Source organism: Falco peregrinus, chromosome 4 (genome assembly GCF_023634155.1).
Source record: "Falco peregrinus isolate bFalPer1 chromosome 4, bFalPer1.pri, whole genome shotgun sequence".
NCBI lineage: Eukaryota > Metazoa > Chordata > Aves > Falconiformes > Falconidae > Falco > Falco peregrinus.
In genome coordinates, this window is record NC_073724.1 from 120,680,675 (window position 1) to 120,694,882 (window position 14,208).

Sequence of the window (14,208 nt, forward strand, 5' to 3'; positions counted from 1 at the left end):
GAAGGAGTGTGGGGCCTGGCAGGAGCTCTGCCTGGGGAGGGAGGCATTGACTCAGTGTTGAGGCAGAGACAGAACTAGACTGCTGAGGCTGGAGAAAGTTCTGGGCACCATCTGATCGAACCCCACCCTGAGCTGGTGGCCCAGGACCATGTCCAGATGGTTCTGAGCATCTAAAAGGATGGACACTCCACCAACTCCCTGGGCAACATCTGCCAGGGCTTGGGACCCTCACAGAGAAAAGTCTTTCCAAATGGTCAGAGGGAACCTCCTGTGTTCCAGCAAGTGACCATGGCCTTGGGTCCTGCACTGGGTATAAATGGGAAGAGCCTGGCTCCATCCTCTTAGCACCTGCCTGCGGGTCTTAATGTACATGGGTGAGATCCCCCTGAGCTCTCTCTTCTCCAGGCTGAACAGCCCCAGGTCTCTCCGTGGAGGAGCCCCTCCCTTGACCTGCTGCCCGTGCTCCTCCTCATGCAGCCCTGGACACCCTTGACCACCCTTGGCCATGGTCAACTTGGTGCCCACCAGCACCTTCTCTGCCAAGCTGCTTTCCAGCCGGGCGTCCGCAGCCTGTGCTGGTGCCGGGGCTTGTTCCTCCCCAGGGGCAGGACTCGGCACTTGCTGCACTCAGTGAGGTTCCTGCCAGCCCCTTTCTCCAGCCCAGCCTGGTCCTCCGAAGGCAGCGCAACCACTGGGGTGCCAGACACGACCACCCCCCATTTTGTGGGTGCCAGCAGTGCCCAGTGCCAGCCCGTCCCTACTGGGGTTGGGCACTGACGGTGTCGCAGCCCCAGCTGTGGGATGGATGGACGAGCCACAGCACCAGGGAGAGAGAAAACATTTCTTTTTTAACATTTCAGATGGGGGGGGAGCTTCCCAGGCAGTTCCCAGCCCTGCACTCCCCCAGCTGCTCACTGGCAGGGGATCGTGCTCCTCTTCTGGCACCAGTGCTGCCACCACAGGGGCTTGCAGAAGCAGATGCAGCGTGGCCTCTACTGGCGTCTCCACCAGTCCTCTAGGAAGCCACGCAGTCAGGTGTAGCCCTTCCGCAGGCATCATCCTGCCCAGCACAGCTCTAGGGCCACCTGGCCACGTGCCCTGCACCTGGTGCTGGGTTCTGGGGTCTGCCATGGTGCTCCTGCCCCCGGAGGTGATGTCCTGGCCACTGGTGCTGCTTCTGCCTGGCTCCACGGGGCTCCTCTTGTTCACCTCCATCGGGCTCCTCCTGCCTGCTTGCACAGGGCTGCCTCTGCCTGGTCCTGTCTCCTTATGTTTGTCCTTGTCCCCATCCGCAACCTTGTCCATGTCTGTCCCCACCCCTGGCACCTCCACTCCAAGGCCCTTAGGCCACACTCTGGTCCCCAGCAGCCCCAGAAGGACCTGGACCTCCTTCCTCACTTGGGGGATGAAGAGCACCCAGGCGGGGCTCAAATGACCGGCGGCCCTGCCAGCCCTTGCACCCCCTCGCCGCTGGGCCACCTTTGCTTGCAGCGCTGCCTGCAACTGATTGCTCATCGTGTGCGTGGCTTGGACAAAGCTGTTGGTCTTGAGGAAGAGCTCCCTCATGGCCACGTTCATGACTGGGGGGCTGCCAGAAGTTGTCTCCACAGCTATGGGGCTCTGCGCCCTGTCCCTGTCCCCTCTGTCCTTGGGGACCCACTCTTCCTCTGGCTGCGCTGGCAGCTCCAGTGGGGGCTCCAGGCCAAGGGACAGCCCCACCTCACCCGCTGGACCCTCAACATCCCTGGGGGACAGGGAAGATCCTGTGCAAGTCAGTGCTGCTGGCTGCACCGGGCCAGGGCTCGAGGAAGGAGTGGATGGAGCCCAGGGAAGGCATGGAAGCCAGCGTGGCCTGCGGGGACAGGTGCTCCCTGCTCTGTGTCCTGTCCCCACTGCCCCCAGGAACCCACACTTGCTTAGGCCTTGCTGGCAGCTCCAGGGGAGTGTCCAGGCTGACGGCTGCCCTGGCTCTCCTGAGAGCCCCTTGATGGCCTTGCAGGACTCGGGGGGGCCACACAGGTCCCTGCAGCCAGCTCTGCTGTTGCAGCCGGCCAGGGCTCTGGGAAGGAGCAGGGGGAGTTCAGTGAAGAGGAGCTGCTCCGGGACAGGGAGTGCGGCACGGTCTCTGGGGAGCAGTGCTCCACGCTTGACGCTTCCAGGCTTGCCCTGCAGAGGGGGAGAGGGAAGAGACCCCCGCTGCACCCGGCCCCTCCGGCGGGACTCACGGGCAGCACACCCTCCTTGGCCGGCAGGCAGCGCTGCCCAGCGTGGGCAGGGGCAGGGCATGGGCTGAGGGTCTGGGGCAGGACCTGTGGGTGTCCCCTGCGCTTACCCCATCTCCACGGTTGGTGTGGGCTTCTCTGCTGCTCCATGTGCCTGGGGAGAAGCTGCCAAGAGAGGAGATGGTGTGAGTGGCCAGCAGCCCAGAGCCCCAGGCCAGGCCTTCTGCAGGGTGTCACCCGTTTCCAGGTCACTTGGGGCTGGAGCAAATGTGAGAAAGAAATGAAACTCTGGCCTGGAGACAAGAGTTTAAAACCCACCTGGGTGAGGCTGTCTATAAAGGAGCCAGGAGACACCTCGGTTCTGCCCCCATCCAGCCTCATAGGGATCGGGGACTGGCAACAAGCAGCTTCCCCCCCAATGCCTGGGGTTACCCTGAAGCCCCTGCACTTTGTCCCCCAGTTTGGCTGAGCCCACCCCCGCCGGACTGAGGGCCAGATGGGGCTGGGCATGCTCCTGCAGCTGCCTGGACCTGCTTCTGCCTCAGGTCCCTGCTGAGAGCCCTGTGAGCAGTGTTGGCACAGGGCTAGGGGCTCTGTGGGACCCCTGCCCCACTTTATCGAAGGAAGAAACACCCTTTTGTTATATCACTGTATACGAGCTGTTGCAGTTTTACCTCAGCTAGTAATAAGTACCATGCAGTCGACTGCTCCCTCCCCAGTGCCCCGAGAAGAATGGGGAGGAAAATTGGCAAGGAATGTAAAACCTCAGGGCTGAGATAAGAACAATTTATTAATTAAAATAAAATAAAATAGGAGGAAGAAAAGTCAACAATAGTAATAATAAAAACAACAACTCAAAAAGCTACTTGGTACTAAAACTTTGCTGTGTTGAAGTTCACATCTTACTAAAGCAGAGGGTTTTTTTAAACAGATGGATTATTCATAATCAAACACTCTATGATCATATTACAACACCTCCAGTACAAAACATGGTGAGGATTGAAATTGTTTCAGATGGTATCTCTCCCAGAATACTAACCACAGGGGAAACTGAATTGTTTGCACCAACAGATTGTGTGGTGGGACTGCGACCGTGATATCAGTCTAGATGTGAGGATTCCTATAATAACCACAGAGAATGCGGTATGGTTCTGCACCCCAACTTCTCCTCTTCTTTTACATCCTCTGTTGGTATCGGATTCTTGAGTTCTAGTATTTCAGGTATCTTAAACAAATACCCGTGCGTTATCTACAGGAGGCAGCATCAAAACGGTGTTATTGGTGTTGCGAACCAAAGAGCAACCTGAAGTTCAATCTGACAAAGTGCAAGCCATAGCTCTTCAATCAGTGCGGCTGATCACCCCACATCAGGTTATGAAACCTGGAGCGATGCGGTCTGAATCTTGGGCTTCATCAAAAGCCACACGGCCAGCAGGCCCAGGGAGGTGATTGTCCCCCTCTACTCCACTCTGCTGAGATCCCACCTGGAGCGCTGCGCCCAGCTCTAGAGCCCCCCACATCAGAAGGACACGGACCTGTTGGAGCGGGCCCGTCGGAGGCCACGGAGCTGGTCAGAGGGCTGGAGCCCCTCTGCTGTGGGGACAGGCTGGGAGAGCTGGGGCTGTGCAGCCTGGGGAGGAGAAGGCTGCGGGGAGACCTTAGAGCAGCTCCCAGTGCCTGGAGGGGCCGACAGGAAAGCTGGGGAGGGGCTTTGGGCAAGGGCAGGGAGTGGTGGGACAGGGGGGAATGGCTTGAAGCTGAGAGAGGGGAGATTTAGGTTGGACATGAGGAAGAAACCCTTCCCCGTGAGGGCGGCGAGGCGCTGGCCCAGGCTGCCCAGAGCAGCTGTGGGTGCCCCATCCCTGGCAGGGCTCAAGGCCAGGCTGGACGGGGCTGGGAGCAGCCTGGGCTGGGGGGAGGGGGCCCTGCCCGGGGCAGGGGGTGGGACTGGCTGGTCTTGAAGGTCCCTTCCAGCCCAAGCCATCCCCTGATTGTGTGATTCTGTGGTATTAGCTGAAGGAGCTGGAGCAATGGCATGCGTATCACTGGAAGGAGACTGCAGTCCTGTTTTCCTCCCTTATCACAGGATGGCTCGTTGGGCTTTCTACTCTTGTACTACAAGGTGCCCTGGATACATTTCTGTGAGCTCAACATGCAAATAATTGGCTCTGGTTGGCCGCTACTGTAACTAAATAATCTGCTTTTTGTATTGAGGAGTATTAACAGCTGCAGATCTTCTGATGAGTCTTTGTGAGGCCCATGTGACTGCACTGTGAGCCCTGGCAACACCCTGAGAGAGAGAGGGAGGGAGGGAGATCACCAGTCCTGCACCCAGCGTCAGACCTGCCAATGGGGGTATTCAGTGCAGAGAGCACTTCAGAGGCTTGTACCTGCTCCTACTTACTGGCCCCAGTCCCTGGGCTTCCGGAACCGCCTCTCTCCCCAGCTCCAGGAGTGCTGGAGACACCCGTCAGTCAAGGGAAGGGACACCAGGCCCCACCTCCCCGTGACTGCCTGTTGCTGCCTCTGGAACCTTCTCTCGCAGCGTGGCCCTGGCTCACAGCACAGTCAGTTGGGCCACGTCCCTTACAGTGGCCAGCAGCTCAAAGCCCCACATCAGGGCTGCTGTGGGGTGTCACCCGTTTGTGGGGTGCCCAGTGCCGGGGTTGCTCGCTGCTCTGCTCCTCCACCCGGGCTCTCGCCACGCTCCTCCGATGCTTTGACTTCTTCCCTCGGCCCTGCAGGACCCCCAGCAGCTGGGTGAGGAGGTGAGAGCAGCTCCCAGCCCCACGACGTATCCCGGATATCGAGCGCTGAATAAAATCAAGTACATGGTTGGTACCTGAACAGTTAGGTTCAGTTACAGGCATTTTGGTATGCCCTGGTAAGCGCTTTGTAAAGCACCAGCAAGTCGTTTGTTTAAAGAATGAACTTAAAGAAAGAAGAAAGTAGCATCACGTGATGAATGAGCTGGCTGGAAGCTTACCACAAGAAATGAGCTCAGCAAAACTAAGCGCTAAGTAGGGGAAAGGTAATTGCGACCCGGGGAGATGGCGACCACCGACTCAAGAGACGCCCTGGCCCAAAGAGAAGCAGAGGCTGAGCATGCAGACTAGTTAACATAAAAACTGAGAGACTTGGTTAGCAAATAGGAAAACAAGCCAAAAATACTGAGAGAAATATGTAACTTGTCACCAGTGAAGGCTGATGTCTTGGTTTGCCAAACTGTATAAACAGCATAAAGTTTTGACAGCCGGGGAGCTAGGCGTTTGTGGGTTACCACCCAGTGCCCTGCTTTGCACGAACTGGAACACAGGGATGGAAATACCTCGACTCGTGTGTGAATTGGCGCTGCGCACCGGTCACCGAACTCGCTACGGCTCAAAAGCCCAGCAGGTGCCACAGCTCTCCCCAGGCACTGTCCTGCCCAGCCGTGCCCTGGGGCTGCCTGGCCACGTGCCCGGCCCACGGGTGCCCGGTGATGTGGGCTCTGCCAGGCTGCTTGTGCCTGGCCCCACGGGGATGGTGCTGGCCGGGCCCATGGAGCTGCTTCTGTGTGGCCCCGTGGGGCATCTCCTCGTCACCTCCATCGGGCTCCTGCTCCGCAGGAACAGGCCATCCCCATGGGCCAAAAGACAAGCTGGCGGGGAAGAGGACTGGCCTGCCTGTACAGAGAGCTTTGGCTGAAAGTCAGGGAAAACAGAGAGTTTCTGACCTTGGGAAGAAGGGCAGGACACTCGGGAGGACCACAAAGATGCCGTGAAATTATGCAGGCGGGAAATCAGAAGGGCCAAAGCTGTGAGCCAAAGCTCATGGCTTGGACAGGCGTCCTCTACTCTGGGTTAAAAGCTGGCTGGCTGGCTGAGCCCAAAGAGTGGTGGGGAATGGAGTCACATCCCGCTGGCGGTCGGTCACACCGGCTGCTCCCCAGGGCTTCCTGCTGGGGCCGGTTCTGTTTAATATTGATCAACACCTTGGCCGAGGCGATGGAGTGCTCCCTCAGTCAGTTTGCTGATGACACCAAGCTGGGGGAGAGTGTTGATCTGCTTGAAGGTACGAAGGCTCCGCAGAGGGCTCTGGGCAGGCTGGATCGATGGGCCAAGCGAGGCCAATTGTTTGAGGTCCAACACGGCTCAGTGCTGGGTCCTGCACTTTGAGGTTCAGAGCCAAACCGGGTGGGATCACAGGGGCAGTGCAGCAGTTGGAGGCACTGGAGGAGGCAGCCTGCAGATAGGCCCCCAGACTCACTGCTGAGCAGAAGTGGAAGTCCCAAACCTCATCACAGCCATGCAGGACCCCAGGAAAGAGGCCGGGTACAGCGCCCACTCCCACCCCGAGCAGCACCAGTGCTGCTGCTCCCCCAGCACCATTCCCTCCCTGCTCCCCGGCTGCTCCCCAGCTGCTGCGTGGGGGACCCACAGGGGTGTGCGGGGGACAGCAGCCCCCTTGAGCAGGAACGCCTCTCAAGGTTATGCCTCGAGGCTGAGAGATCCCGTACCTGACACCAGGCGCCGAATGGCGGGTAAGCAATGGGTTTTGCATGCACGCACTGTTTAAGATGCGCACAGGAAGCTGATACGAAAATCTGTGCATCCCATCCACGCGTAAAGCATAAGAAATAGTAGAGCGTTGACCGCCGATCCATCTGTGCTTCTTAAATGTTTTAGATACCTACAGATACTGATTAGAATTCAGTCAACTAACGCCTAGACCAGCTCTGGCTGAGTGACCTTGGACTCCTCTTCTGCGACAGCGATGGCGGCTTGTGGAGTGGCTGGAAGAAAACGGGCATATTATGAGCAATCCAGGCCGAATAACTTGGTTGTAATAACAGGCTGCAGCCCTAACAAGCTGCAGGTGTTATGAAGGACTTATGCAAGGCCAAGGGAGATAAAGAAACTGTGTATTCACAGAGAGATAAGAGAATAGGACAGAAAGATGAGAAAAAACGGGATGCTTGCACAAGGGGGGAGCAGCGTGTGGGCACCACACCGGGACCAGTCATAAGGGAGGTGGAAGTGTGTGAACGGGTAGTTTTAACCGATCACTTTTTAAATAACAAAGCCTATGTAGCGTGTGTATCGTTTGCTGAGAGTATAAATTGCTGTAAGCCTTTTAATAAAGTGGCACTAACTTGATCACATTGGTTGCATAGGTTGTGTCTGAGCCTTCTGTGCCAACAAGTGGTGCCTGAACAGGGACCCTCTCGTTCATGCTTCCAGGAGCAAAGAGGTGGCTCAGAGGGGGCATAAGAAGCCAGTGTAGCAGGCGCTGCCCCTGTGCCTGGGAAGACACATGAGCACAACCGTTGGAATCTCGCCCTGATCAGGTGAGCGGTCAGGGAGGAGATGGGGGCCATGCTGAGCAAAGAGGAAGCAGCAGTGTGAAGCTCCTCCAACATATCCTCTCTAAGAGAGGGTTATCTTATGATGAGGGAAGCCTGAAGAGGTTGCTGTCATGGGCTCGGCAGTGAGGACTGATCCCCTCAGTGAGTGCAGCCTTTGAACTAGACACTTGGGAAAAGATTGGCGCAGCACTGTGGGAGGACATTAGTTCAGGCTCTAAAGACAGTGGGAAGCTCTCCACAGTGTGGAGGCTGATCCTAGAGACTCTGAAAGAGACGAAAGCAGAACGACAAACTACCACATCTGTTTTTGCTGCCCTGTCAGCAGAAGTTGAAGGTGCTAGAGCAAAAGACTCTGCTACTGCTATGACATTCTTGGGATCCTTGTTCCCAAAAGCCAAAAGAAGGGACAGGGATACATCACGTGTAGCAGTAGTGCGGCTAAAGGGCCAAGAGCCAAAGGAAACGAATCTTCAACCACTTGAATCTCCCGGTCCAAGTTCAAGAGAGCAATCCCTGGAATGTACGTATAACGTCTCGACAGAGGACAGCTTCTATCCACCCCTGCCTCCATCCACGCCTCCGTCACTCCAATCGGCATCTGCAGAACGTCGCTGTGGTTTGGAGAATGTGCAGCTGCAAGATCTCATGAAAAATTGGAGCAACTTGAGATGTGGGTGCGAGAATCGGCGCAGCCTGCTCCTACAGCACCGCCACTATCTCCTTTTTCTACTAATCCTTTTTTACAGGGTGGAGGTGGGGAGGGCAGCTCTGAGGAGACATTAACGGCAGGACCGTTACCACCACTGGTTCCAATGGGAGGCGTGGGGGGTAATTGTAATCCAACACATCGATGGCGGGCAGTCATTTGGGATGCAATTATAGAGGGGCAATTTGGGCAATTTGGGCCGATGGCATTTCCTGTGATAGTAACACCACAGGGTAACGAGTGGGAACCCTTAGATTGGAAGGTAATTAAAGAAGCGAAATTAGCAGTAACACAATATGGGTTAAAATCTCCATATACTAACTCAATAATTCAGCATATTTTCACGGCAGATTTATTAACTCGGTATGATGTGCGTATGGTTGCACAAGCTTTGGTAACGGCTTCTCAGCAGATACAGTTTTTTCAACGCTGGCAAGCAGCCTGTGACACTGCCGCGGCCACGCCTCGTCAGCAAGGGGATCCACTGTTTGGAGTGAATGCCCAAACGCCGATAGGCGCCGGCCCCTTTGCTAACCCTGAAGTGGCAAGTGGGATTCTGACCCGAGGTGTTACGATTAATGCAGGAACTAGCTCTGAAAATGATTTTTGCCCTCCATGATGACAAAATAGCGCCAGCATTTACGGGGATAAACCAGGGACCTACAGAATCTTATCCAAAATTTATAGACAGACTGCATGCTGCTCTCATGAGTAATCCTGATCTGAATGAGGATATGAAAGTAAAGTTTCTTGATATGCTTACTTATGATAATGCTAAGAAAGCTTTAAGCCTCCTGCCGTGTGGGTCATCAGCTGCCCAGCTGTTGGAGGTGACAGAAAGAATGATTGATCAGGAAAAAACTGCCTTTATGGCTGCCACGGTAGGAGCTGCAGTGAAGCCACTTGTGCAAGGAAAAAATAATAACAGGAAGCAAGATAGAAGACGTTTTAATTGTGGCAGGATGGGACATATTAAATCACAATGTCATGTTCCAGGCACACAGCAAAAGAAATGGTGTGTGCAGTGTCGGAAAGATAATCATAACACCAGTGATTGTCGGAAAAAGGGAAACGAGACACAGAGCGCGTCTCGCCCTCGCGCTACGACACAAGTCCAGGGTGCTTGGACCGCTGCTCCGCCGCCACCTCCAGAAGCGCCGGAGTGGACCTGGCAACAGCAGTAGCTATTACTTTTACCGACACCACAGTTCAATTGATTGATTCAAATCTTGTGGGACCTTTGGGACATGGTTTAAGCGCCTTATTAATCAGATGTTCTTCAGTATCTAGGAAAGGTATTTTTGTAGTCCTAGGTCTTATTGATGCTGAGTTTGAGGGACGGATTAAAATAATGGTTTACAAACTAACTCCCCCTGTAACTATTAAGGAGGGATCAAAAATTGCTCAATTAATTCGTTTTGAAGCAAAAGTGCCTAATGCAGAACAAAAGAAAAGGGATGTAGAAGGTTTTGGATCCACCGGTCAGCCCGATGTTTTGCTAGCCATGGACTTCAGTCGGGGAAAACTAGAGGAACAAACGGAACTGAGACACCCAAGTGGACAAGTGTGCAAATTGCAGACGATTATAGACACCGGAGCTGATGTAACGATTGTACCTTTTTTTAAGTGGCCTAGGCAGTGGCCTCTAATACCAGCGGCTACCAGCATTGTAGGGGTTGGTGGGACTCACGCTACCTTTATCAGTAGAGACGTAATTGCATTTGTTTTCTGATGGTAGGGTAGTAACTACATGTCCCTATGCAATACATCTGCCGGTGGCACTAATTGGAAGAGATCTGCTCAGTCAGGTGGGAGCTCGGCTCCTTATTTTGCCTTTTTAGGAGTGGCCGCTGTTGAGCAGCCGATTCTAAAAATCAGCTGGAAAACTGATGGTCCAATTTGGATTGATCAGTGGCTGCTAAAGCAAGACCGGCTGCAGATTGTTAATAATTTGGTGCAGGAACAATTAGATGCTGGACACATGGTGCCTTCAACTAGTCCATGGAACACCTCAGTTTTACAATCCCAAAGAAATCTAGGAAAAGGCGTCTGTTACATGACTCACGAGCAATCAATGCTGTTATGTGTGATATGGGCGCCTTACAACCCGGGCTACCCTCTCCAGTTATGTTACCAGAGGACTGGGATTTGGTGATTATCAATTTGAAAGACTGTTTCTTTACAATTCCTTTACATCCACAGGACACTGAAAGGTTTGCTTTTACAGTGCCATCGATAAATAAAGCAGAGCCAGTGAAAAGATATCACTGGGTGGTGCTGCTGCAGGGAATGAAAAACTCACCTATGATGTGTCAATTGTTTGTTGTCTGGGCTTTAGAACCTATTCGTAAGCAGTATCCTCATTTACTTATTTATCATTACATGGATGATATTTTGGTTGTAGGAAAACAACTGGATTCTGAGACGATTTTATGTCAGCTCACGCATAGTCTTGGAAAAAGGGGGTTGAAGATAGCCCCAGAGAAAATTCAAAAGAAAGGGCCGTGGTTGTACCTGGGTTGGATCATTACAAATGGAATGATTCGACCTCAGAAACTGAAAATTAACACAGCAATAGAAACATTGTCTGATGTGCAAAAATTAATGGGAGATATCCAGTGGGTTCGTAATATCTGCGGAATTACGAACGATGATCTGAAACCATTGATGCCGCTCCTGGGAACATCTGCACAGGCTCAGGAGCGCCGTCAATTGAATGAGGATCAGCAACAGGCGTTGCAGGTGATCACCAATAAGATAGTAACAACTTACGCTCACAGACGACTAGATGACCAAGCTCTTTCGTTTATGATAATTAACTCAGGAGGTGAGCGAGAACACCCATTAGGGGTTATTATCCAGATGGGAGAAGGGAGACTGCATTTATGAATTTTGGAATGGGTTTTTCTCCCTTTCCAGCCCAGAAAGACAGTGGTTACATGCCCAGAATTGTTTTCACAGCTTATGATCAAAGGCAGGCAGCGAATTGTAGATATCTCAGACCTTGAACCGACAGTTATATATGTACCTGTGTCTCAACTGTATTTGAACTGACTGTTGTCTGCTTCAACCGAATTTCAATTAGCAGCTGCTGATTTTTTGGGAACTCTTACAAACAGTTACCCTTCGGACAAACTTTTGCCATTGATATCTCATCAGCGCATTGAACATTTGCCTTTGCGATCGGAGGTTCCTGTAAAAGGGATAAATGTTTTTCACTGATGCTGGACGAAAATCTCAGAGAGCTGCAGTCACCTGGAAAGTAGGAGAAACTTGGGAACATAAACTACTCCCTGGGGTGACTGGAGACTCTTTAGAGACTTTAGAACTCCGAGCTGTTATTTGGGCATTTCGACACTGGTTTCAAGAACCTGTTAATGTAGTATCAGACTCATTATATGTTGTGGGTACGGTACAGTGTTTGGAACATAGTATGGTGAAACCTGTGTGAAATCCTGTATTGTATACTCTGTTGTTACAATTGTTAATGCTTTTGAACCAACGTCGGGATGAATATTTTATTGTGCATATTCGCAGTCATCAGAAATACGGAGGTCTCGCGTTAGGTAACACTCGGGCTGATCAGCTTATCACTCCAGCCTGGACAGGTCCTGTTGTTAAAACCTTTGAACAAGCTAGATTATTACATGAATATTTTCACCAATCAGCAGAAGTGTTGGCCAGGCAATTTCACATTCCTGTGGCTGATGCTAGAGAAATTGTACAGTCCTGCCCTGATTGTCAGAAGGCAGGACTTGGCCTTGATTTGGGGGTGAACCCTTGGGGACTTTGACCTCTACAGCTTTGGCAGATGGATGTAACTCATATCCCAGAATCTGGTGGGCTTAAATATGTGCATGTTTCAATTGATACTTTTTCCCTAGCACTCTGGGCAACGGTGCAAGCTGCTGAAACAGCATGGCATGTAATTAAACATATGCATGCTGCCATTATGGCACTTGGAGTGTCTGCACAAATAAAAAACTGATAATGGCCTGGCCTACACTTCTCGGAACTTTACTCATTTTTGTCAGCTTTGGGGTATACGTCATGTCACAGGCATACCGCACTCCCCCCCGGGACAGGCCATTGTGGAACGAGCGCATCAAACACTGAAAGCGCTTTTGCAAAAACAAAAAGGGGGAGAGGTAATGGGTCCAGCAGAGCGTCTTGCAAAAGCGATATACGTATTGAACTATTTACGGTTTACAGGTGATAGAAAGGAACCGCCAGTAATAATGCATAGTTTGGGTTTGAGATCTGGGGTAAACCAGTGTGGAAATAGTGTTTTTGTTCAATACACAGATGTCGCTATAGGAGAATGGAAGGGACCTGCGGAACTAAAAATGATGGGGCGAGGATATGCTTGTGTTGTTACAGATACCAGTGTTAGATAGATTCCGAGTAGCTGGGTGCGGCCCTGGAAAGGAGATCTTAAGAATAATGAAATAGAGGATCAGGTTGAAGTAGAGGATCAGGTTGAAGTAGAGGATCAGGTTTAATTTTTTATGTTTTACAGGGCATGGGTCAATATCGACGGTAGCCTTACATCCTGAGGCACTTCGATGACACCAGCATCGACTGAACTTGGTCTTGACCCCATGTGAGCACAGCTGCTCAGCTCAGAACAGATCAAGAAAAACGACACAGCTTGTAGAGAGCGTGGTCTGAACTGTCAACCTTGGGTTTTAATACATTGCACGTGGTGTGACAAGAAAACTTGGAGAGTCGCACGTGCATGTGATCGGGATAGTGTGTTTAAATGTCACTCATGTAATGATCGGGTTGTGTTTTGTTCTGAAGTGAGCGGGTTGTCTGACCTTGTAGGTTTGTTAGCATATTGGCAATCTGCTGCTAATATAGAAAGACAAGTGTGAATACTTAGAGAATAACAGTAGTTTTCTTGAGGTTTTAAGCTTAATTAAGGACCTTGGGTGAAGGGTTTTTAGCAGAAATTAGTTTCAGGCCTCTAAGACGCTTAGCTTTGCAGTGTATTAATCAGAATAATAAGATAGTTGACAGGATTTGTAGAATTAGACTAAACATTCCTCGAAGCTTGCAGGTGCATTGGAGCAGTTGGAAAAAGGAGGTAAAATGATGGCAACACCTCAAACGCGGAGCATAGTTACGTTGATTTGTTTTCTACCAGGTAGTGAGGGGATTTTTGACATTTTACCTAGAACAAATATTTGAGTAACATGGGCAAATACAGCTGGGGTAACAGGTTTTTGCCTGAGCTTGCAACAGCATGTTACTGAAGGACATGATCCTTTTTCTGGCTGGCTCAGTAGCCTCAGGCTAAGGGGATGGTTGCAGATTGCAGTTAAAGGAGCATTGGTAGTGTTAATAGTGTTCTTGATTTTGATATTGTTACTACCTTGTTTGTTTCAATGTTTGCAATGCATAATGAATGGGTCAATTAAACGGATGTCCAAGAATGGGGTCTGGATTGCTCAAAAACAAAAAGGGGGAATTGTGGAGTGGCTGGAAGAAAACGGGCATATTATGAGCAATCCAGACCGAATAACCTGGTTGTAATAACAGGCTGCAGCCCTAACAAGCTGCAGGTGTTATGAAGGACTTATGCAAGGCCAAGGGAGATAAAGAAACTGTGTATTCACAGAGAGGTAAGAGAATAGGACAGAAAGATGAGGAAAAACGGGATGCTTGCACAAGGGGGGAGCAGCATGTGGGCACCACACCGGGACCAATCATAGGGGAAGTGGAAGCGTGTGAACGAGTAGTTTTAACCGATCATTTTTAAATAACAAAGCATGCACAGCCTGTGTATATTTAGCTGGGGGTATAAATTGGTGTGGATCTATTAATAGCACCTGTACAGTATATATTGCTGTGTATCCCTTGAATAAAGTGGCACTAACTTGATCACATTGGTTGTATAGGTTGTGTCCGAGCCTTCTGCACCAACGCTC

The 14,208-nt window shown here is 51.6% G+C and overlaps 1 long non-coding RNA gene across 2 annotated transcripts; it reads left to right on the forward strand.

The window, feature by feature from the left end:
- The first annotated feature begins 6,626 nt into the window (after positions 1–6,626).
- Positions 6,627–12,923, forward strand: LOC114010196 (uncharacterized). Of its 2 annotated transcripts, XR_008747023.1 has the most exons (3): positions 6,631–6,744; positions 7,378–7,551; positions 12,795–12,923. It is a non-coding gene; the product is annotated as an uncharacterized LOC114010196 (long non-coding RNA). The 2 variants fall into 2 exon arrangements; XR_008747022.1 differs by lacking the exons at positions 7,378–7,551; positions 12,795–12,923 and adding an exon at positions 6,890–7,360 and having other exon boundaries at positions 6,627–6,744.
- The last annotated feature ends 1,285 nt before the right edge of the window (positions 12,924–14,208 follow it).